The sequence below is a fragment of the Mauremys reevesii genome, linkage group 5 (genome assembly GCF_016161935.1).
Source record: "Mauremys reevesii isolate NIE-2019 linkage group 5, ASM1616193v1, whole genome shotgun sequence".
Taxonomy (NCBI): Eukaryota; Metazoa; Chordata; order Testudines; family Geoemydidae; genus Mauremys; species Mauremys reevesii.
The window spans coordinates 61,232,785-61,257,751 of record NC_052627.1 but is presented as its reverse complement, the minus strand read 5'-3'; the positions used below and the strand labels follow the sequence as shown (position 1 = coordinate 61,257,751).

The following is a 24,967-nucleotide window of genomic DNA, read 5'->3' as shown; positions in this document are numbered from 1 at the left end:
AAGGTTACCTGGAAGACCAGGGTAGAGTAGGAGACCCACATTCAATTCCCTATGTTCCAGCTGATTGCCTCAACCACTGGGTTATCCTTCCTCCCTTTGTGTGATGTAAGGGCACAGAATCTGGCCCAAGATGAACAGTGAGGTATTCATGCCCTCCCGTGAATTCCAGCAAGCCCGTACTCTGTATTGATTTTTTGTAATGTGAAAAACCTTTTTTTTTAAAAAAAGAAGATGAAATAGTGCTGCATCTATTTTGCATTGAGTCAGTAATATGTCAAAGCTGTTTTCTTATTTTATAAAATGTATTAAGAAATTGATTCTGCTTTGGTAATTAGCACATTGCAACATTCCAGGCAGAGCCTGACAGTATATCAGGGACCATTTTTGTTGAATAATTGTAATTGGAAAAGAAACCCAGCAGCATGAAATATGACATGCACTAATTGGGTCTTGCAACCAGTGCTGCTCTTGCCATTAGTGGTTGTCTAAGAACCACCTGGTGAACATTAATTAAACAACATTCCCTTGTGTACAGCATATTGCTTGCTTGAGAGCAATTATCTCTTGAGCATACATGAGATACATGCCCTGACTCATTATAACCTGCAGTAATTAGTTGGGAAAGCAGAAGACCAGAGTAAGCTCAAGGAGTTCCAATTGATCAGTCATGAAGCCACCAGAATTTTGATCACAGGTTCTATGTAAAATACAAACCTGTGGCCATTGACTTTCCATTGAAGTATCATGTTATTATTCTACACTCTAAATTTTGTGTATGTGCCATTCAATTGACACCGGCTTATCTTTAATTTTTCCATAATATTTTGCTTTCTTGTGCTTTAAAAGGTATATATAGCCCTAGGATTGAATGAGCTGTTAAGACTTTTCCCCTTTATCCCAATCTTGCTTGAAACAATGTTTGTCTTATCTAAGATAAAAGATGTGTTGTTAGAAATTGTTTGCTAATGTGTTCTAACAAACAATCTAAAAATCTAGCATAGACAAGGCAGATATTCTTTTACCACATGCAACTGGTGAAGAATGAAGCAAAAGAGAGAATTTAGGCTTAAACTTGACCAGCTTGCATGAGGTAAAAACACATGTAATCTATATTAGAATTTTAGAACAGCTTAACTAGCACATTAACTAACACATTCTCCAACACACCTTTTATCTCAATCAAACATTTCATTGATTCATCATACAGGGCAGTCTGCCCCTTTAAGGGCCTGGAAGTCCTGAAGCAGTCACCTTCTTGCTGCTATTATAATTGTGCAGGCTGGGGGACTTAATGTTATTACCTCTACTGTTCTTGAATCTGGGTCTGGAGGGTTCCAACCCACAACTTGCTATGAATGACCTGAACAGGCGAGACCAAAAGATCTGATTTTACATCAGTGAGGATTTCCCTGGGCCTGATTAGAGGAACATGAATTCTAATTGGTCAGGGCTTCCTATTTAAACCCAAAAAGTGGCATAGGAAGTTGTCTGACTATCTGGGGGTCTACCTGGTTGTTATATTAGACTCTGCTTCCCTGCCTTGTTTTGATCCTTGCTCCTAGACTCTGATTCTGGCTCTGACCCTGGGCTTGACTTCCAACTCTGATTCCTGCTCCAGCCATCTACATCTTGGCCCCAATGCTTAAAAGGAGGACAGCCCTGCAGGTGAGCAAACAGATTTATTTCTGGTGGGAAGGGTGGTAAGAAGCCTTGTTGAGGGCCAGGAGCTGTCTAAGGACTCTGGCTGGGTAGAGCCCTTTGTAGGATGGTGAGCCTGGACTGGACTGGATTGATGGATGTTGAGACAGGCTGCTTTTCCTGGGACCTTCCTGTAAAGAAGGCAACTGAATGCTGAGCCTGGCTGGGCTGATGTTTCATTTTTTTTGTATGCTTTTGTTGGACTTCATCTAAGGAACTCTTTTCTCTCTTTCCCCTTCTTCCCCTCCCTTCCGCCCCCAGGGAGCAATGCTTTTAAGTGGTTTGGCTGGAGATTGTTGTGGGGAAACAGAGCTAGAGGGCTGTGATGCTGAGTCTTGCTTGCTGAAGTTGCCAGGAGGTGATACTCTGAGGTAGCATGCTTTCTTAAGGCAAATCTGTACTACAAAATTAAATCGGCTAATTACTGCAGTGACTGTACATCAATGTAACTTTAAACTGATTTGGCATGTCCACACAAGCACCTTCTGTTAGTGGTGTGTGTCCTCACCAGTGATTTAACTGTTAGTGTGGGCCCCCTCCAGCCGTCCAGGGCCCCCAGATGGAATAGTCAACACAGTGTCTATACTAACGCTGCATAGCCCTAGCTACATCAACCTAACCGCTATGCCTCCTGAGGAGCTGGAGTTATTAGGCAGTGAGCAACATATATAGGCAGGAGCAACTCTGTAGTGTAGACCAAGCCTTACCGTTACTCTTCCTTATGGTGGCTGGTTCACTTCACTTTGGTCTGGTCTACACTGCGGCGGGGGGGGAGGGTCGAACTAAGGTACACGACTTCAGCTACGCGAATAGCGTAGCTGAAGTCGAACTACCTTAGTTCGACTGACTTACCCGTCCAGACGCGGCGGGGTCGAACTCCGCGGCTCCAAGGTCGACTCCGCCACCGCCGTTCGCGGTGGTGGAGTTCCAGAGTCGACCGGAGCACGTGGGGAGTTTGAACTATCGCGTCTTGATTAGACGCGATAGTTCGAACTCCGAGAAGTCGAACTCACCGCGTCGACCCGCGCGGTAAGTATGGACCTACCCTTTGTCATAGCATTTACTGAGTCCATTTAAATGGCACCTGTTTTAACACTTTTTTTGAATAGCACTATTAAAAGCCTCTTCAACCATTCAGAACAGACTCCCGTTGATGTAAAGGGGCCTTGAGTGAGGCCCTAAGGGCCAAAGGCACTCACTCTGAATTAGCGAAGCATTTAAATTTAAGCATATGCCTAAAGCTAAGCATGTGAATATTTCCAATGAGTCTAATAGTTAAAATTCCCAGAAGATTGTATCCATTTTAAAATGGTGGTGGGTAATGCAACTAAAGACTATTTTAATCAATGAAGTGTTTCTGGGATTTGCCTAGCACTCGATGAATGCTCTGACAGAGTGACAATGTGTTGTCATCCTTTGGACTTCTCTAAGGACAACAACATGATTGACAAGTCTGTTTCATGACAATTTTTGAAGTGCCTTTATTCTGCATTGGAATAAAAAAATTCAAAGGCTTTTTTCCCCCCTTAAAACTGAAACTTGTTAAAATGGCTGTATACTGTTTGAAAACCTGAGTTTTTATTTACGCCTCTGTCTGGTCAGCCGTGACCAGAGGGCTCTTGGCTTCAAAAAACTTCTTGATGGAAACTTTATGGAAATAAATACATCTCTGTGAAAAGTTTTTACTGGAAAAGTAATATTAGATAAGTATATGACCTAGTTGTCACAAATAAAAAGCAGAAGTAGCTGTTGTTGGTGGGACGTAAGTCACAATATTTTGGTGCTGATTTGTCTGTACCAGAGAGATCGTTACACAGCTGTAACTGGCTGTCTCCTATTCTATTTGTAAACAGTTTGCTTTAGCTTGTGGACATATTGATTCATTCTGAGTCATTCCTTTTCTATGTCAGAACTGCCAACAGCAATAATTGCTCTAAAAATAAATACAAACAACATTGAATTGAAGCTTCCAAATTCATTTTGTTCAGTAGTTCTCATGGATAATCGGATGTCAAAGATATGTACTGCCTTATCTGACTTGAATTAGTGATTTTAGTTGTGCTGTAATTCTCATAGCCTCAGATGGATCACGGCATGTCCAGCTTCTCTGATTCTCCCAAAACAGTCCAGGCTGTCTTGAGATTCCTTTAAATACTAGGAGCAGGCCCTTGCAGTATGTGCACATCTTGGTGAGTCTCTTTCCTTTATCATGCTTCATATAAAGGAAAATGTATATAATGGGCAACGTTGTTTGTTTGTTTTCACAGTACCAAACTCAAACTTGTTAAAACGTGTACAATATTCTCTGTACTAGTTATTTATTCAGCATGAGGCAGTTAAGGGAGATACTCAAACTGAAGTCTTTGACATGAGTTTGTACTCTCCAGTCCTGTGAAAGGCATAGCTAATGTATAACCCTTGACTCTCCAGAACATATCTAGCCAGGAAACCAGGCAGCATCCCAAAGGAGCTAATGTGCCCATCCTCTGCATTGTGATTAAGATGCATATGAAGAGGGTAAATAGGAAAAGGGTAAAGCCTTAACTGAGTAAATTATAATTAACACTGCAGCCAAAATCAGGGGTCCTGCTCTGGGCACCAAATTGTTACAATGTATCAATGTGAGGGGAGAGATGAAGAATGTTATGGACCCCTGCTAAGAAGTCACAGGTACGGCTGTCCCTGCATTGAGATCTAATTGAGCTCTGTGCAAATAAGGATAAGGGACAAGAGAAGATAAACTAAAAAGATGCTTTATTTAACATAAGGGAAATATATGGACAAAATATCTCTGTGGCTTGCATGAGCATGAAGTCCAGAACCCTCTCCCTCTACAAAAGACAGACAAAGGTATTTATACTTTACAGATCAAAGTTCGTCTGATTGTCTGCCTCAGCCTCAAGATGTTGGATTCGGACCTACCAATGTGCTTGGGAATGACAGGCAGCACAGGATGGACTCGGACCTATGACTGATCAATCAGGATCGGGATTACTTCTCAGGTAAGTAGCTGTGGTGGTATCTCTGAGATCTTCCAGCAGTTCTTGATCTGAGAACATGGGCTGCTGCTAGGTAGGACAGCACCCTAGAACCTGTAGGGGGGGCTTATATATTCTCTAGGCAGACTAGTGACTACCTGACCAGTCCTTTTCCCACCTTTCCACAAAAGAGTGCCAAACTCAAACAAAAGGGCACCAAAGTTCCAAAGAAAAGGGCAGCCAACATGGCTGCCCAACAACTACTAGACACCATTCAAGATGGTGGGGTTTTTTTTAACAAATTTTTGACATTATCATTTCCCAGGTAAAAATACCAGATACTACATAGACCTAAATCAGAGCATGCATATTAAAACATGAATAATGCTGTACAGTGGAGTATGAACTGGCAATGAAAAATACTGACCACATTTCCTCATAGGCTGTATAACAGGAGTTAAAGCAGAGTGGTGGGCGACTTTTTTTTTTATTTATTTTTGGGCGGGGGGGTGGTGTCTTCCCTGGCAACAGCCTGTGACCGGCAAAGAAAGCACTGGCATTATATTGCCCCACAAATCAGAAGAAGCTGGGTGACAAGAAAAAAAGAGAAAAACACCAATCTTCAGCAGTCCTAGAGAGATTCCAGAAAAACATGGCCCTGTTTTCTCTGCAAGTTTACCACAATTCTTAAATTTGACTCTTTGACTCCTGTCTTTCCAGAGACACCACAAGCATCTGGCATTTAACTAATGGCTCTATTTATATTACCTTTGAAATTTAGACCAATGCAATTGCAGTCAATGACTAATTATCAGTAAATAATAGGAAACAGCATAATTTGATTCTGTGCTTAAAAGAACATAATTGTTCACCCCCCCCCAACTAAAAGTGTATTTTTTTTATTCACACTTCTACCTGAATCTATGGCTGATCGTATTTAGAATTGTTACCAAGTTCATCAGGCTTAATATCTGTTTGAGACTTAATTTCTCTTTCATCAATCTGATAACAAAGAATGTCTCCATTCTGAATACAGTCTGGGCCCTGCCTCCCAGTCAGACTTTCTCAGACAGAAGCTGCTCCATCCTACTCCCCACCCAACTGCCAGGGAGAGCGGACAAACATGTGTGGGGGGAGAAGGACAGAGCCCTTCTTGACACCGCATGTCACCTGTGCCATATATAAGTCTACGGCACCCCCACATGTTGAATATAGACTGCTTTTCTTGTTGCCCCATCTCAAGTACTACTTAGATGGAGCTACTATAAGGTGGAGGCTTAACTGCTTGGAAAACTTTCCCCAGAGAATAGTTAGCAGTGGTTCACAGTCAAGCTGGAATGGCATATCAAGTGGGGTTCCATAGGGATGGGTTCTGGGTCTATTTCTGTTCAATATCTTCATCAATGATTTAGATAATGGCATAGAGAGTACACTTACAGAGTTTGTGGATGATTTCAAGCTGGGAGGGTTGAAAGTGCTTTGGAGGATATGATTAAAATTCAAAATGATCTGATCTGGAGAAATGGTCTGAAGTAAATAGGATGACATTCAGTAAGGACCAATGCAAAGTACTCCACTTAGGAAGGAACAATCAGTCGCACACATACCAAATGGGAAATGACTGCCTAGGAAGGAGCACTGCAGAAAGGGATCTGGGGGTCAATAGTGGATCATAAGCTAAATATGAGTCTACAGTGCAAAACTGTTGGGGGAGGAAGCAAACATTCTGGGATTGGCAGAAGTGTTTGTAAGCAAGACATGAAATAATTCTTCTGCTCTACTCCATGCTAATTAGGCCTCAACTGGAGTATTGTGTCCAGTTCTAGGAGCCACATTTCAAGAAAGATGTTGATAAATTGAAAAAAGTCCAGAGAAGAGCAACAAAAAGGCTCAGGATATGGGAGAACTTCATCATTTTAGAAGAGATGACCACAGGGATAAATTCATGAATGGTGTGGAAAAAGTGAGTGGGGAACGATTTTGTTTACCCTTTCATGTAATGCAAGAACCAGGGGTCACTCAATGAAATTAATAGGCAACAGGTTTGAAACCAACACCAGGAAGTATTTCATACAATGCAGAGTCAACCTGTGGGACTTGTTGCCAGAAGATGATGTGATGGCCAAAAGTATAACACTGGGTTTTTTTGTTTGTTTTGTTTTAAGTTAATGGATTCTAGGTCCAGGAATAGTTATTACCGAAGATGGTCAGGGATGCAACCCCATGCTTTAGGTGGCCCTAAACCCCAACTCCCAAAAGCTGAGATTGGATGACAGGGAATCAATCACGTAGATTACCCAGTTCTGTTCATTAGCTCTGAAGTAGCTGGCAGTGGCCTCTGTCAGGTAGGATTCTGGGCCAGATGGACCATTGGTCTGACCCAGCATGGCCATTCTTATGGCTCAAACATGTCTTGGGGAAGCATCCTGGATAGTGCTTTTTATTTTTAATTTTTTATTTTTTTACTGCTGCTTCAGTAGTAGTATGTGATCTCCCTGAGCAACAAAAAAACCCAGGCCTTGCCCTATGCTAGCCCTCAAAATAAATGGTCACTCCCTTTAAATCCATGAAGTTCCACACAGTAACTTGTTCACAGACTAGCCCTCATAGGTGTGCTAATTCTTCAGGGCTTCTACATTGTGGAGTAGAGGCTCCCTGTTTTCTTCAGTGCACCCCGGCAAGGCAGATATGCATCTACGTGAAAGTTTTAATTCTTGGTTGGATGTTAAACTGCATGAAAGCAGGATGGAGACTGTCTAAGACCTAGTTCCCATGCTAGAAGTGTCACAAATGTCATGCTCTTAATTTTTATTTATGGCATCAATGTGTGTGCTAGTTGCTTCACAGAAAAAAAAATTAATCCAAAAAGCTTAATCTAAATGATGGGTTTAACAGACAAGTGAGGATGTAACAGACACCAGGAATAAGAACACAAGATAGATACATGTTAACTGTGTAATCATTTATGTGCACTACACAGAGTAATTTTTGATACTGTGGACAAAAGGTACCAAAATAGATAGTTAACAAAGTGGTCATTGCAAGTAGTAGGCCAGACATGTCAATATAATCTTTACTTTGTAATGCAGTATATATCTCTATGAAACACCTCCTTAGCCATGTAAACAACCATATTGCTGATATGAATATCATGGGTTTCACTTTCTTTGCTGTAAGTAAGTAGACCAAATTTTCCCCCTCTTATAACCACTTTATACATCACTGTTTTTCATTGAAAATGGCTTTTCTGAAAATGACACTTTTTCATCACGAGTCACTTAATTAAATGACACACAGAGTGTAGGTGGGTACAAAATTCAATATTCTTCCAAGCCAGCATAGGAATTTTGCTTACCAAAAATCTAGTTTTCAGAAAGAATATGATTGGTTTGGGGTTTTTTTTTGCGTAAGTGAAAAATCTTGATAAAGTTTCATTAATACTATTGCCAAGAATCTGAAAATGGCTCCATTTTGAACTGTGTAAAAGGAGAGCACTTTAATGTCTTTCATGACATTGTTTTCCTATTTTTCAGTCAGCTGTAGCTGATGGAATTCAGTGCAACTCCATGGAATTCAGCTGGTATAAAACTAGTGCAAGGAATAGAGAATGAGACACAGTAGGTACACCCTAAGATTTTCAATATTGCATAGTGGTCCAGTTCCACAGAGATGCAAGTGTTAATGTTCCATCTGCTATGGCTTTGCTTTTAATAATGAAAAAAACATCTGGGTGAGCCTCATCTGATTAGACAGATTAATAAATTCTGTAACGCTTGGTCAAATACTTGATGAGCAGGAATGCCTTCTTGAACATGGAATTGGCTGCACAAGTGGGGCTAGAAACAGAACAGCAGCTCTTGACTGTAGTCATAACTTCATGTTTCATTAAGGTGGTGCTAGGAGGCTTCTTCTCACATGAATATGGAGCACTTTTTAAATGAAGTGCTGTCAAATGCTGCACTGAACTTTATCAACCAACTGCAAATCTGAATTTGAGGACTGAATGTTGCTTTCATTAGGTATGATTTACAATGCAAGGCAGAATTGTGACACAATATGAACGCTGATTACTTAATATTACCAGTGAAGCATAAATTAAATATTTTATACTAGACAAACTTAAGTGAGTGTTAAGACTTCTGTGAAGAGAGATTTTTATACAGTAACATCCTGAAGGCAGTCACATTTAAAAATCTGTAAAGAGGTTGAAATGATGCGGAAAGCAATAAATCATTAGAACATCCATTTGCCATACACCCTGGGATGAAAATGCAAGTTTTTAAAAAGTCAAGAAAATAACCTGCTGAGAATATATATTTTGCAATACCAATGTATACCCATAAAATGCATTTTCAGAACCTTGAAAATTAGCCCTGATGCAAACTGGGGATTACACCTGCTTAATGTGTCCCTTTGCATCTAAAATCCCAAACAGTAGTGGGATTGAGTAGTCCCTCGCTTCCACATGGCTGTGTAGATCACTCTTTTTAAATGCATGAGTTTGGTTAGGAGGCAAAAGCTTACACAAACAAGATCTATTGTGGGGTGAAACTCCTCCCAGTGGGGTTAGAATTTTATCTATACTGGAATGTTTCTGCATTTGCTGTTACCCAGTGATGGTGTTTACAGAAAACTGTTGCAGTTGGGCTTTGAAGTTACATTGGTGGTCTTAAAAATAAATATATATATATATATATATATATGAACTGGTCCTTTAAATGTATTTAAAACATCTGGCTAAACTAATTGAATATGGTTTTCTAAAATAGGATAAAGTGTGGGATGTGTGTTTGTGTTTTTTCCCGACACTGAAATCCTGCAGCAGGCTAACACCATTCTTAAAAAAGCAAGCCCATCTTTTGTAGTACAGGTGTAGTCCCTGAGGACAACTCCATAGTGGCTGATGGAATTCACGTATTAAGCCCAACACTGCCACCCTTGCCTGAGTTTAATACTCAACTGCATAAATAATCCCACTGATGTCCACACACATGCCCAGTGAAGTCAGGCCCTTTTATTATTGCTGCACTATATCTGCAAACTTTCTGTAAAGCTGGGTTAATAGGACACTAGTTCACGTTACATCTCTCATGGCAAAGGATGGAACAGCTTTTTATTTAAAAAAAAAAAGTTAACATTTCTGATTCTGCAGAAAACCAAATGCACCTGAAAATTGGGTGTCCTAATTTATGCAAGAACTAGTAATGTCTCACTCACCATCAGAAGCCAGTCCAATAAATATTACTGTGTCACTCTACTAACTTCCTTACAGTGGATGTTGTGTCCATACATAATACACTTTCATATGGTTTACTTGTAACTCTTCTAGTGCCTTTCATTAGTGGCAGGAGAGTGGTGAAGAAAACCAACTTTGCTTCAGTGTCATCCTTGTAGGACTGACCGAGAATAAAGAGACTCACCATTTATACACCAAACTCTACCAATGAAATGTACTGCAAAGTACAGACTGGGTAATGGAGGTACAATAAGGTTAAATGACTTGGCCAGGAAAATTCATAGATTCTAGGACTGGAAGGGACCTCGAGAGGTCATCGAGTCCAGTTCCCTGCCCTCATGGCAGGACCAAATACTGTCTAGACCATCCCTGATAGACATTTATCTAACCTTGTCATAAACAGATAGTTAAGGGTTAATGTCTCTTTTACCTGTAAAGGGTTAAGAAGCTCAGTAAACCTGGCTGACACCTGACCAGAGGACCAATAAGGGGACAAGATACTTTCAAATCTTGGTGGAGGGAAGTCTTTTGTTTGTGCACTTTGTTTTGGGGGTTGTTCGCTCTTGGGACAAAGAGGGACCAGAGGTCAATCCAGGCTCTCCAAATCTCTCTGAATCAGTCTCTCATGTTTCAAACTTGTAAGTAGCACAGGCAAGGCATGTTAGTCTTATGTTTGTTTTCTAAACCTGTAAATGTTCCTTTTTGCTGAGAGGATTTTACCTCTGTTTGCTGTAACTTTGAACCTAAGGCTAGAGGGGTTTTCTCTGGGCTATATAAATCTAAGTACCCTGTAAAGTATTTTCCATCCTGATTTTACAGAGATGATTTTTACCTTTCTTTTTTTTTAATTAAAAGTTTTTTCTTTTTAAGAACCTGATTGATTTTTTTTTTCTTCCTTGTTTTAAGATCCCAGGGAATTGGGTCTGGACTCACCAGGAGTTGGTGGGGGAAAGGAGGGGGAGAATGGTTAATTTCTCCTTGTGTTAAGATCCAAGGGGTTGGATCAGTATCACCGGGGACTTGGTGATCCTCAAGGCTATCCAGGGAGGGGAAAGTTTTGGGGGGGCAGGAAGTGTGCCAGACACTGGAATTCTGGCTGGTGGCAGTGTTACCGGATCTAAGCTTGTAATTAAGCTTAGAAGTGTCCATGCAGGTCCCCACATCTGTACCCTAAAGTTCAGAGTGGGGGAAGAACCTTGACAAACCTACTCTTAAATATCACCAGAGATGGAGATTCCACAACCTCCCTAGGCAATTTATTCCAGTCTTTAACCACCCTGACAGTTAGGAACTTTTCCTAATGTCCAACCTAAACCTCCCTTGCTGCAGTTTAAGCCCATAGCTTCTTGCTCTATCCTTAGAGGCTAAGGTGAACAAGTTTTCTCCCTCCTCCTTATGACACCCTTTTTAAGATACATCCACGAGGAAGAGAACTCAAAACTGCTGACTCTTGGCCCCAGGTTCAATCCCCTAGATCACATTTGCCTACAGAGTATTTTGTCAGAAATACTCAATAGGAAAAATGTGGTTAGTCTTGGTAAATGTTAGTTCCTTAGTGGTGCTAGTACTCTCTGTGCAAAGAGCAGCAGCAGCGCTAAAGTACACTTAAGGTCAATAATGGAGAGCTGACATGAGGATTTATCCTAAGATGCGCACTAGCAAAAGGCAAGCCCATATCTGTTACTCCAGTAGAGCAGAAGGTCATCACTTCATTTGAGATCTCTTCTGCAAGTTGGTCTCTAACACTTTGAGATATAGATTGAGAGATTTATTTAATCCTATGCTGCACACTTCATTTTCCTACATATATGTTCTTATTTCTCCCCCATCCAGATTGTTGTGGTATCTAAAGACCAGACTTTTAAAGGCATTTAGGGGTCTAAAGATGAAGGTAGGCATTTAGGTGCTTTTTGGAAATTGTACGAGCTGCCTAACTCTCACTGATTTCAATAAGAGCTAGGCACAGAAGTCCTTCTAAAAATCCCACTAGGTGCCTATCTTTACATGTCTAAGTACCTTTAAAAATTTGACCCTGCATGCCTTGATATAGAACAAAATGTGAGTCAGACCAAATGAAGACCATTAGGCTGGAAAAATTGATTATGAGAGAAGCTGTGAAAGAAGAGATGCAGGTAATACTCCCAAACTGAATTTTATTTTTGGCACTTTCTGCCCATTTACTCAATCCCTATCCAAGTTCTTAGCTTTCTCCGTAATCTTCTTTGACATTCAAGTCACAACCCTGCTTGCAAGAATCTGTTATCAGGACAGTTTTCCAGAGGGAAAACTGGCTGCAAGATATATTTTGAATCCAGAAGCTGAAAACAAAGCTGTACTTCGATAGTTCCTTGAACATTATAAAAAGGGTCCTCTTTCATTTGGTGAGAGTAATGTACTGTTGCTGTCTACCAAATCCATTACAACATCAGCCGCTTAACTTGATGCTTCAATTAAATTCTAATTTAACAGGGGCAGCTAAACCAATGTAGGGTAGTTTAAACCTGTAATATATAGAAATAGGGGCGGTGTTCCCTCTATTTTTTCCCATGCATGTGCAGAATGAATTTTATGTGCACCACACAGCACCTCCATATTGGTGCACTGACACATCACCTCCATATTGGTGCACATAACAAAATTAATGTGGTGGGAGTGGGGCCGAGGGGTTTGGAGTGGTGGGGGGGCTTAGGGCTGGGGCAGAGGATTGAGAGTGGGGGTGGGGGCTCTGGCTGGGGGTGCAGACTCGGGCGTGGGGCCAGGGATGAGGGGTTTGGGGTACAGGCTGCTCAGGAGCTATGGTGGGGAGAGAGGACTTGTCCCCAGCTCTCTCTCCCTGCAGCAACACCTGGGCTGGGCAGGAGAGGCACCTCTCCCCTGGCCATGGTAAATCTGGTCTGTGCTGGGGCCAGTGGAGAGTGGCGCCTCTCCCCCCCCCCGCAGCAGGTCCATGCTGGTGGAGAGGCATCTCTCCCTGCCGCAGTCCTGAGCCCCTGCACGGGGCTTAATAGGGAGCTGCGCAGCTTAGAGGGAATTTAGGGTATAACACTTTAATTAGTTAGAGCCCTCAAGTAGCTCTCACTGATTTTTCTTTTAGAAGATGTCAGAAATCACTCAGAGCAGAAGCAGTATTTATGCAGGTTGGCCTTTATTTCTATATATCTTTACTAAATTTGGGATCCAGCTGTGCCCATGTGGCTTCTTCATTGTCTTTCTTGTGTAAAGTGCAAAAGCAATAGTCCAAGTGCAAAATTGCACTGGTTTATCATTACGTTGTTAGTAAAATCAGGGAAATTTCTCTGAAGTCAAGCCCCCGATCAGGCACTCAGAGGAAATTCAGAGTACTCTACAAAAGTAGCTCCCTTCTGTTTTCTTCCTTATAAACATATACTTTAGATGCAGGATGAAAGCCAGAACCCATTTTCAGGCTGTCATGGGGGATAAGCAACATTTTATCAGCGAGAACTTCAAAGCTTAATTTATGTTCATGTAAACACATTTGACATGATCATGAGTGACCCTACTTATCAGAGAATTTGAGGAAATTTTCCTGTCTTCTGATCAATATATCATTCAACAAATATCAGTTTCCTTTAAAATGCTAACATCTTCTTTGTGTGTCTGCACATTTTCAAACTGTAATCCTAATGATCCTTAGCCTCCCATTATGGTTGAGGTAATTGGAGTTGTTCGTTGTATGTACACAGTCTTCAGATCTTGATTTGATTTTTATTTTTCATTCCAAGCTGTCAATATCCTCCTTCCAAATATCACTTAGTTGACACATCAATAAATAAGCAAACATTTCGGAGTTCTGTTATTCATTGTTGTAAGTCCTTCAAGACCATGATGAAAGTCTGATTTACAGGCAAGCCAAACTCAAGACAACTCTAAACTAGGTCTGATTTATTTATTTATTTTTAAGTTAATGGTGAGCTTGGTCTGAGCAACCTAGATAGTCATTTTGGTATGATTTTGCTGCTCGGGTGATTGTTTTTCATTGGGGATATAGTGGAGGATGGGATATTTCTTTGCCTTATCTTTTCCCCCCGTTCTAAACCCACTAATATTGTGGGAACTTGTGTTTAGTTTATTGGAATGACTCACTTCTGATGAGGATACCTCTTAGTGCTGGTAATTGGAAAATGTGATGGATCAGTAATACAGTGTTAATCACAAATGGTCTTTAATTTTCTGGCTTTGCAGTGTTGTAGTCATGTTGGTCCCAGAATATTAGACAAAGGGGGTGAGGGAATTTCTTTTATTGGACCAACTTTTGTTTGTGAAAGATATAAACTTTCAAGCTACACAGAGCTCTTCTTCTGGTCTGGGAAAAGTATTTGGAGTGTCACACCTAACTACAAGATGGAACAGATTGTTTAGCATAAGTAGCTCTGAGTAAGAGATCATTCAAGGTGATCAGTCAACACTGCCGCAGTCATAGGGGAAAAAAAGAGGGGTTAGTGAGTTATAGATTGTTGAAATAAGCCATAAATCCAGTGCCTTAAGACCATTATTTCTAGTGTCTACCAAAGTTATGAATTTAAGCTCCTGGGCTCATATTTTGAAAGTGTTATGCAGGTTTCCTTGGAGGACAAGGACTGAGGGGGTCAGATATGGAGTGATCACTTTGAAAAGTGTTCACAAGTGCTATGGTGTGTTTGATGGGGTTTTTTGGTCTTATTTTTTTTATTTTTTGTCTTATTTTTCTATGAGTTTGAGAGCATAGTGATTTTTTTTTCTGGTTTCACCCACATAGTTGCGGCATTTAGTGCAATGGATGAGGTGCACCACCTGTTGTGATAGGCATGTGTAGGACCCAGGGATCTTGAAAGATGTGTTGGGGTGGGTATTAATGATATGTTTGCAGGTTGTGCATCCAGTATGGCACGGTCTGGTGCTGCTTTGAGTTGGTGTGTCCTGGTTTATGGGGAGCTTGCCTCTAATGAGGCTGGTGAGGTTTTGGATTGTTGGAAGGCCAGAAGAGGGAAAGATTTATTTTTTTTCAGGATGTGGTCCCTGTCAAGTATGGGTTGCAATTGTTTAATGATATCCAATTTGGGTTCCAGTGTAGGTGACAATTGGAGAAGTGCAGTCAGATGGTTTTTTCTGTATTGAAGGCCAGAAAATACCCCCCAAAACCAAGCTCTTCATCAGGAGAAAGTTCCCCACAGACTAGGACCCACCAACTCAAAGTGCTTGTCAAAATCCAGAGCTAATATTCTGATCCTCTTGATTTAGGAAAATAAAGTGATTAGTGAGGTAATGCTGAAAATTATACTGCATACTAATTATACAATAGCAGCTCTGAGGCTCTTGATTTTGAAATAAGCCCAATATTATCCTTTCTGTTCAGTTGACAAAGCTTCATGCAGACGTTAATGGTGAAGAAAAATATGGAGAATTTCATATGTGAGTGTATATATAGTGGTCTGTCAAGTGCTTGCAACTGTGTGTTCACTTACCAAAATGAGGTGCATATGTTCCATGACATTTCCCACTGTGACTTAGCAAGAATATGAAGCTATAGGTATAGGTTGGAGCTAAAAAGATAGAACCTGGCTGTTTTGGTTTCACTCTTTTGTAAGACAGAACTTCAAAGCAGCTTTAAAAAAAAATGTGTTAGAAAGGAGTAATTGAAGATCCGTGGAGAGCTCTTATGGGAAAAAGTCTAAGTACTGTAAAATTATTATAATGAAGTTTTCAGTTTTATTCATTTCATCTGAGGTTCCCAAAACATTTAATGAACATTAATGACCCCTAACAGAAGGTTACTTAATCAAAGGTGCTTTGTTCCAGCACAACTCTCCATACCTGCCAACTCCCCCTTCCAGCATAACCAAAGTACATAATGTCAACAATTGTTGAAAAAACGCTGAAAACACACTTTTTGTACTGGATTTATTCATTCAGACAAGTCTTTTGCACTTGTTTTTTGTAACGATCCTGTATTTGAATCTGTTATACCACTCTACAGCAATTAGAAGCAAGAACAAAAATGTTCCTTATAAGGTTCACAACGGATTGGTGCTTTGATTATTTCTCTCTTGCATTTAAAAAAAAAAAGGGGTGTGAAACATGGAGAGGATGAGTTAGAACGAGTGGGTGGGCCCGTGAGTCAGTAATGGAGGCTCTATTAGCCATAAACCTCCATTGAGCAGGTACACAGTTGTCACAAATCTTGTTCAAGCCCAGGAGCCAGAGTAACATCCCAGTCTGTGAGTTTTAAGGGAGGTGGTTTTCCCTTATTATTATTCCCTAAATAGTGTGTCCCACAGGAAGTCAATTTACTTTTTACCTGGAGATGGGCATTGAATTTCTTCCTTAGATATTTTAGAAGCAGTTTTCAGCATAAAGACACTAAAGCTTGTGAAGCAGTCAGATACTACAGTAATGGGAGGCCATATAAGTACCTCAGACAGAGAGCAGTTTGTAAGAATCAGAAACTAGAACTTTTTTTGTGAAGCCAGGTAGATGTAAGGAGAAAAATTACACATGGTGTTCCAAAACTTCAAATGATTTGTCTTGCCTACAGCAATAGAGAAGCTAAACATCTGGGACTGCTTTGGGCCCAGTCAAAGGTACAATTTCCAATTAGTCATTATCCTATGAACTGAGCTGTACTAACCTATCTTTTAGACAATACATCTTTGTACATTTTGACTCTGATCTTTATTGAATAAACAAAACTCCAAAACTTTTAACCCATTTCCTATAATGGTTTTGTATGTTTTCAAGGCCATAATCTCAGTTGTAGTGACTGTAACTGTCTGTACCCCTATATATCCCTTTGCACACTATTGTAATAATCTTTGTACAAAGTATACCTTGTGAGGTATTTAAAAACTCATAATTTACTGGTCATTGTCCTGGTAAGGTGTGTGGCAACATTGTGTGTAAAGTTATAAGATTCCACTATATAGTGTTGCTGGGGCCAGGTCTACACTACAGATCTCTATCAGTATAACTGTTGCTCAGGAGTGTGAAAAATCGACATTCCTGAGCAAGGTAGTTATACGAACCTAACCCCCTGTGTAGACAGCACTATGCTGAGGGGGGAACTTCTCCCTTTGACATAGCTACTCTCTTTCGAGGAGATGGATTAACACCACCAATAGAAGCGCTCTCCCATTGGCATAGTAGCGTCTTCACTAAAGTGCTAAAACACTGCATTGGTGCAGCTGTGTAAGTGTAGACCTATCTGAAAACACTTTCAAAGTCTGGAGAGTGGCTGAACCAGTTCCTCAGATAAAAGACAAGCTGATGCTTCAGCCAGGTGTAAATAAGGTCAATAGGCCATTTCTTGCTGAATGGCCATTCTTTGGCAGGAAGCAGGTGTGGGCAAAAAAATCTACATTTTAGCAAAGGAAGGCATGGGGTTCCCTTCTGCATAGACTTCTTTTCCAGCTGAGATTCAGGAGACTGTTTTCTAAGAAGGGGATTGTTACCATAAAAATGAGGGACAAACACCCCAAGGGACTCTGTCCTCTTTGCTCTCACTTTGTTCCTTCTGGTGCAGTAAATTGATGGACAAAGGAAGGGGCCATTAAACAGAAGGGATCCTGGCATAGAAGTATGGCCAGAGAGCAGGGGGGGAGGGGAGCGGACTTTGTTTTGAATTTGGTGCATATCATTTTTATTAATAAAATGAGACTTATAGGAGCTTGTATTGTCTAGGAAAGGGCTGGGTAGAAAAAGATTTATATTTCTGGGGGGAAATGTGGGCCTGGGAGTGTGTCAGGAGCACACTGCAGTATAACTCTGGCTGGTGAAAGCCTGAATGTCACTGGCAGGCCACAAGTACATACAGACATAGCTGAGAGTGACTTACATGCTAAACACTGCTTGTGAGCAGTCCAGAAGTGAAGGCCACAGGAAAGCAGTGTAAAGGGCACCCCAGCTTCGAGGGTAAGGGTGACACAGTACTCACTGGCCTAGAGTGTATCCTGGGTATGTCAAAATGATTAACTAGCATCCCAGTTTCTGCTGGAACTTAAATGTGTAGTATATCACTTGAAAAATCATTTAATTCAAGAGGTTACTCACAGGCTTGTGGCTGTAAAGAATTTCTACTGCATATACCAAGGTGCCATCAACATAGTACAGAACATGTTATACTGGTGTAGCCAGAGTAGGCTTCCAAAAGGCAAGTGATGCAACTTTGGGGGTCTCAGCCTGCAGTCTCCTCTCTGGCCAAAATTGATTGCTTTGCGATTCCCAAGTCTTTAAGAGGGGTAGCCATGTTAGTCTGTTCAGCAAAAACAACAAGGAGTCCTTGTGGCACCTTAGAGACTAACACATTTATTTGGGCATAAGCTTTTGTGTGCTATACCCCACTTCATCAGATGCATGGAGTGAAAAATTCAGTAGGCAGGTATAAATATACAGTACATGAAAAGATGGGAGTTGCTTTTCCAAGTCTTTAAATTATCTCTGGCAATTTGATAAGGGCTGTATTGATAGATCTCTGCTTTTGATTAAATCACTTAGCCAAGTGTGAGGCTGTCTCAGTTTATACCAGCAGATGACTTAAACCAATATGAAACAATTCTTTCAATAATCCTAGCTATTGAGGCTTTTTTCCTGAGCTGATTAAATCGGCCAATTTAACTAATGAATGTCAATTATTTTTATTCAAAACATTCCATTCTGTATTCAAACCAATCTAATTGTTGCTGTTTATAACAACTGTGCCAAACACTGGCAGACAACTGGATGCTTGACAGTAACACTTACACAAGCAGACTTGTAGACTCTTTAAATTGCCAGTGTTTGATACATTTGTGTAGACCTTCCTACAACATAATTGCATCGTGACACTCTAAAATATTTTAGAAATCTTTAGATTTTAGAATTTATACACACCTCAAATAACCCCCTTTTGACTTAATCACTATCAATATGAAGAACAACATTTGGACCAAATTTCTTTTCTTCTTAACCAGCATAATTAACATGTGTGGAAAAGGAAACGCTCCAGCCGGCAAAACTAAATGTGAACAAAAAAACCAGGCACACATTTTTATATATATATAATTTTTTTTGCCCCGGTTACTGGCATGTTTGCTTTTAATGTTATCCACTTCTTCCCCCTTGTCCCATAAATAAATGTTGGCAGCTCCTTGTTCTTAAGTGCATATTTCAAGCTTCTTGTCCTCCTTCAGCATCTCAAACCACTTTCTTCTAGGTCTTTATCATCTTTGTCCCATGACTGCTAGCTCTTGTACTTTCTATATCAAACATCTCAATTCTCACATGTCCCAGCCATCTCAGTTGATACATCCTCTGTTTTTCCATGATGGGGGGAGGGCTATCTGTATCATGACTTGTATAGTTTCATTGCATAGACCAGGGGTCCCCAACACGGTTCCTGCATCTTGGCCGGCGGTCGAGCATCCACCAAAATGCCACAGAAATTCGGCAGCATTTTGGCGGCGATGCCTCTCGATAATGCCGCTTGCCACCAACAAGCGACGTCATCGAGAGGCATCGCTGCCGAAATTCGGCGGCATTTCAGCGGATGCTTGACCGCCACCACGGTCCTTCATCTGGCGCCTGCCAGACGAAAAGGTTGGGGACCACCTGGCATAGCCTATCAGCTCTGCTCTTCCTGAGCACCTTCTTGAGCATTCTCACTTCAGCAGTGTGAAGTAGTTCTTCTCTCCTCATTAGCCAGCCTTCTGACCCATATAATGGATGGCCTCACTATGATCTTACACTCTGTTCTTTAGTTTACCTGGCATTCTTATCACAGGACAACTCCCTTCCCTTACATAAAATGCTTTTCAATCTCCATAATCTGAGATTTATGGATGAGGTTCTAACTTCCCTTTCCATGAGCCTCCACCACTCTATCCTTTGTTCCACAACTCATCTTTCACCCCTTTCGCTGGGCACTCAACTCACTGCTGAGTGGCACTTAATTCTGGGGATTAGCTCAACCTGGTTCAGAGTCCCCTTTTTCCCCTCTTCCCATGTGCTGCTCTCCTCCTACTCACGTCGTCATAGTACAGCTGCTTCATCACTCAGCCCTCCAACACGGTCACATTGTGATTCTTCCTCTGGGGGTGGGGAGAACTTCAATCTTTCTGCTCAAGCAGCATCAGGCAGTCCTCACACTCACCACCCTGACCCCAGCACTTGACTAGTTCACTGCCCTAAACAGTACCATTCTGCAGTTGTTAGTAGGGGATCCCAAACCCACCCCCTACTCTGGGTTCCAGTCCAGGGCCCTGCAGCAAATGGTTCATGTCGGCAACTTCACACACTTTACTGTGCTCATTGCTGAATGCCTTCCTACTATGCTTCTCTCTTACCTCCAGAGTCCACACTGCTCACCACATCCCTCCTCTCCTCCCCTCCCTCATGGGAGCTGGGGAGTGAGGCGGGACACAGTAAGCCAGTGGGGAGAGGGGGGTGAGTAGAGAGCCTCCGCTGAACTATTGTGTCCAGTTCAGGGCACCACACTTCAGGAAAGATGTGGACAAACTGGAGAGAGTACAGAGAAGAGCAACAAAAATTATTTAAAGGATTAGAAAACATGACCTATGAGGAAAGATTGGGAAAAAAAATTAGATTTGTTTAGTCTGGAGAAGAGAAGATTGGGGGTACATAAGTTTTCAGGTACTTAAAAGGTTGATATAAGGAGGAGGGTGAAAAATTGTACTCATTAACTTCTGAGGATCGGACTAGAAGCAATGGGCTTACATTGCAGCAAGGGAGGTTTAGGTGGACACTAGGAAAAACGTGCTCCCAGGATAGTTAAGCACTCTAAGAAATTGCCTAGGGAGGTGTAGCAGGGTGGTCACCCGCTCCAGTCCTGAAGGGGTTAAAACAGCCCTGGGAAAGGGCTGCCCCAGGGAGCCAGAAGGCTAGGCTGATTGGGGAAGCAGCCACAGCTGGGGCCACACCCCAATCAGGCCACAGCTGGCCCTATAAAAGGCTGTGGGCCAGGTGCTCAGGCAGTCTCTCTCTAGCAATGGAGTGAGAAGGACTTGGCTGCCTGAGAGCTGAGCAGGATGCCTGAGGTAGAGCAGGGCTGGGGAAAAGCAAAGGAGCAGAGGAGCTCCAGCCTGGCTAAAGGCCCAAAACAGGTACTAGGGTTGCAGAGGTACAAACCAGAGTTAGGCAAGGGCAGCAGGTCCAACCCCCCCCTTGCTGGTGATGAGTGGTTTATAGACTGCAATCTGCCCCAGTGAGCAGGGGCTTGATGATGACTGACAGTAGCCACTGAGGCAAGGTGAGATGGGGGTTGTGGGTTCCCCTGGGACAGAAGACCCAAAGACTGGGGGGGGTACTGCAGTGGGCAGAACCCTGACAAAAGGGGCACTGGGGTCCAGGGGGGACACGGAGGCCAGCAACAGGTTAGCCACCGGCCAGCAGAGGGCGCTCTGGAGCTGGAGAGCTAATTCCCAGGATGACCAGCAGGAGGCACTGTGCTGGTGAGTCATCGACCTTGCTACAGGAAGTTATGGAATATCTATCATTAGAGATTTCTAAGAACAGATTAGACAAACACCTGTCAGGAATGGCCTAGTTATTACTTAGTTTTCCCTTGAGTGTAGGGACAGGACTACATAATGTATTCAAGTCCCTTCCAGTCCTACATTTCTGTGTTTCTATGTCTTGGCTACTTGTGGGTTGTTTTTTCTCAGTCATTGTTCCTGCATTCAGGACAGCCAAACATAGTTCTTGGGCTTGCTTCTCTAGCTGTATGCACCCAAAATGCAGTAGCCTTTTCCCATTTTCCACAGAGTCATGCAAAGGGGTTGTGCATCACTTCTGAGGGACAACCTAACACTATACTGATATACTCCATGAAGACAAAGACCCATAGAACTTGGGTGATTGGCACAACTCTTACAAAATGGCTGGCCAGGCCTGACCACTTTGGCTTTGATATTAGAGTCCATTCTCTTAGATGGACTTCTGTGTACCATGGCTAACAAGCATCTCCCCAGAGTAATCTGGTTATAAGGCACCAGACATGCTTTTCACACCTGCTCTCTTTTCAGAAGGCAAAGGGTAGGATTTGAGTCATCAGAGGCTATACTTTGTACTGGCCTCATGAAGCATTTTCTAAAGAGTAAGAGCTTGTCCTCAAATCCACCTTGACCATGACAGCTCTTAATGTTCTCCATTACTGTCACTTATACTGGTGTAAATCCAGAGTAACTCCATTGACTTCAACCCAAGTTTACAGCAGTATAACTGAGAGCAGAATTTGATCCATTATGTCCTGTTTCATGACTTTCCAGCAGTCATTAGAATACAATTTTAGGCTCTGTGTTCATTGTCAGGAAAAGTTCTATCAATAATTGTGGATGGATATCATCAAGAAGACTTTAATACAGTGGAGCTGTGTTAAACAGTAACATTCTGAACTCTAGTATAAAAATAAAATAATCCACTCTAGATGGGCTTGGTATAAAGGAATGGATTCTGATCTCACTCATGTCTGCATAAACTGGAATAACTCCACTGAAATTCATGAAGTTTCATTAGTACAAAATCAGTACAATGTTAGAATCTGGCCCAATGGAGTTTCACTGTGGGGGGAGGGTTGAGGTGTAAGCAAGATCATAATCAGGCTGAGAATATTTAGTTAGAAGTACAAATATAGAGATGAAAATCTAGCTAGAATGTATACTTTTAAAAAAACAAAAAAAAAGTCATCTGGCTACTGTAGTCATTAAGGTTGTCATATAAGCCCTTTATTTTCTGTATACTGTAGCATGACTACATTGTCTGATACAAAACTCAGTTTCATAGAGACCTTGCAGTAGCTAATATTTAAACTCTTGGTTAGGTTTTTCTATAGTGAGTGATGGCTACGTTTCTTGCACAACTGATTGGTCTGGTCATCCTGACATTATACTCGGTCACTAATAATATAAACAGTGATTGCAGAATAATACACAAAGGGTTCAGATTTGCACATTTGATAGTGATGTGATTCCTTTAGCCTGATTATCCTCTCACTGTTTTCTGTATCAGGAGTAGCTCTGAAGTCAAGAATTACAGTAATGCTGAATGAGAAGCAAATCCAGCACCACTAAATTCAGATCAGAATCAGGCTGACAATACCTTTCTTCCACTATTTCATGTGTCGTTCCAGGTGCTGATGAAGAGAGCAGAACATATCAAGAAATACTTGTCTTCAGATATCTTGTTTAATTTATGCTAACTATTTCTTTACAAATAGTATAGTTCTGCAATGTCTTTTTGAAAACAAATTGCAATGAAAAATACTGGGCCAGAACTGCAAACATACAGATGCTGTGACTACTGCTTATTACACTACACTAATCAGAAGGGTCACTTTGTGCTTTTCCCCGGGTTTTGTATTTACCTGGTTTCACCAGCCTTACACTTAAGCTCTTTGGGTATGTCAACTACATCTGGAAACAAGCCTCCCTGGCCAGATCCACAGTCACGTTAGTGAGGCTTGCACTAATAAATAGCTATGTAGATGTTGTTTTGACATTGAGCCTTGGGCTCAGGGACTCAAGACTATTCTCTTTCTCTTCCCCTCTCCAGCCACCCCCAGGCTTCAGAGCCCGAGCTGTAAAGTTTACTCAGCTACCTAGGCTGGGAGGCTTGCTCCCCAGTGCGGCATAGACATGCTTTACAGCCAAGATGTAACATCTAGTTTGGATTTTTTTGGATCAAAGATGCATGGTGAACAGAGATCTTTCACTGTATTGTCAACAATCATGCATAGAGCTTAAGGTATATTGAACTAAATGGAAATCCTTCCTTTAGTTAATTTGGAACACAGTAATATTAGTGTGTGCATGATATTGCCATTGTCTACATACAATTTTTAAGTATCAGAGTTATCGATTCACCTAGTTTTTCAGGGTCCTCTAATTTTCCTTAACAGTTAGAATTGGGTGAACAACATTAATAAAATATATTCAAAAATATTGTTCACAATCCGCTTTAGACTTAACTAATCTACATTTTGTATTGGCTGCAAATTTTGCCACTTCAGTATTCAACCTTTCATTAATCAATATCCAAAATAACATCAAGTAGCAGAGGAGTAGCTGTGTTAGTCTGGATCTGTAAAAAGCAACAGAGTCCTGTGGCACCTTATAGACTAACAAATGTATTGCAGCATAAGGTTTTGTGGGTGAATACCCACTTTGTCAGCTTATGCTCCAATACATTTGTTAGTCTTTAAGGTGCCACAGGCCTCTTCTGTTGCTAAATAATATCAGTACTACTACAGATCCACAGAGTTCCCTCTCATAATCTCCATCTAAGTTGACAATCAGTATACTCCCTTCCTTTGTTTTCTGTTTCTTAACCAAGTTTCTAAACTTTTAGATGAAGGCACATTCCAAACAATGCTGTGTATAGGGTAAAATATTGCTTTGATACTGATATTTGATTTACTTTTATCTTACTACCCTTCCTGAACATAAAGCATGATATTTGATTACCTTTTTCTTAGCATGTAACTACCTTGGGCCAGAAGGGACCTCCCTGGGTTAGATCAAGTCAAGTCCCCTGCTCTAAACTAAAGTATCCTTGGCCATAAAACTTACCCATATGTTATTTCTATAGCTTCATAATATAGCTAAGGCCAATGGGGCTTTGTGTGAACATTGCTGTTCACTTCAGGATCCAGGCTAGTCCCTACACACTGCGAACTGAAGTCCCTATTCCCACTTCAGTATCTTTCCAATAGTTTGCAAATAAGACCTTGGAATTAACTGTTTCTAAATAACCATCTGAAATTAAAAATGAAGAAAGTAGTCATTAAATGAATACTCTTCAGCTGCTGCTTCCAATAAACAATGATGAAGACTATGAATGACTGAAGATGAAGAATGCCAAGTACCTTAAGTAATATCTATTTTATGGGCCTTTTCGGCAGGGAAAGGAGAAATGCTCTCAAGAGATATTTTAATTAAAATTTAGCCAAGGTGCTATATAATTAGTACTATCAGTATGCAAAGGAGTCCTGTATTCTTCCTTATTGTTCTCTTCAGGACTGATTTCCTAGCACTTATTTCAGCATAAGAATGTGTTGTGAATGAAAATAACT

The 24,967-nt window shown here is 41.2% G+C and overlaps 1 protein-coding gene and 1 long non-coding RNA gene across 3 annotated transcripts in view; one reads left to right on the top strand and one right to left on the bottom strand.

Annotated features, from left to right (window-relative positions):
* The window catches only part of GUCY1A1 (guanylate cyclase 1 soluble subunit alpha 1), a 139,374-nt gene that overhangs the window by 96,279 nt on the left and 18,128 nt on the right, over nt 1-24,967 (bottom strand). The window lies entirely within an intron of this gene.
* LOC120405518 lies at nt 1,346-23,799 on the top strand. Of its 2 annotated transcripts, XR_005598636.1 has the most exons (5): nt 1,346-1,665; nt 1,960-2,069; nt 3,775-3,887; nt 4,566-4,700; nt 23,027-23,799. It is a non-coding gene; the product is annotated as an uncharacterized LOC120405518 (long non-coding RNA). The 2 variants fall into 2 exon arrangements; XR_005598635.1 differs by lacking the exons at nt 1,960-2,069; nt 3,775-3,887.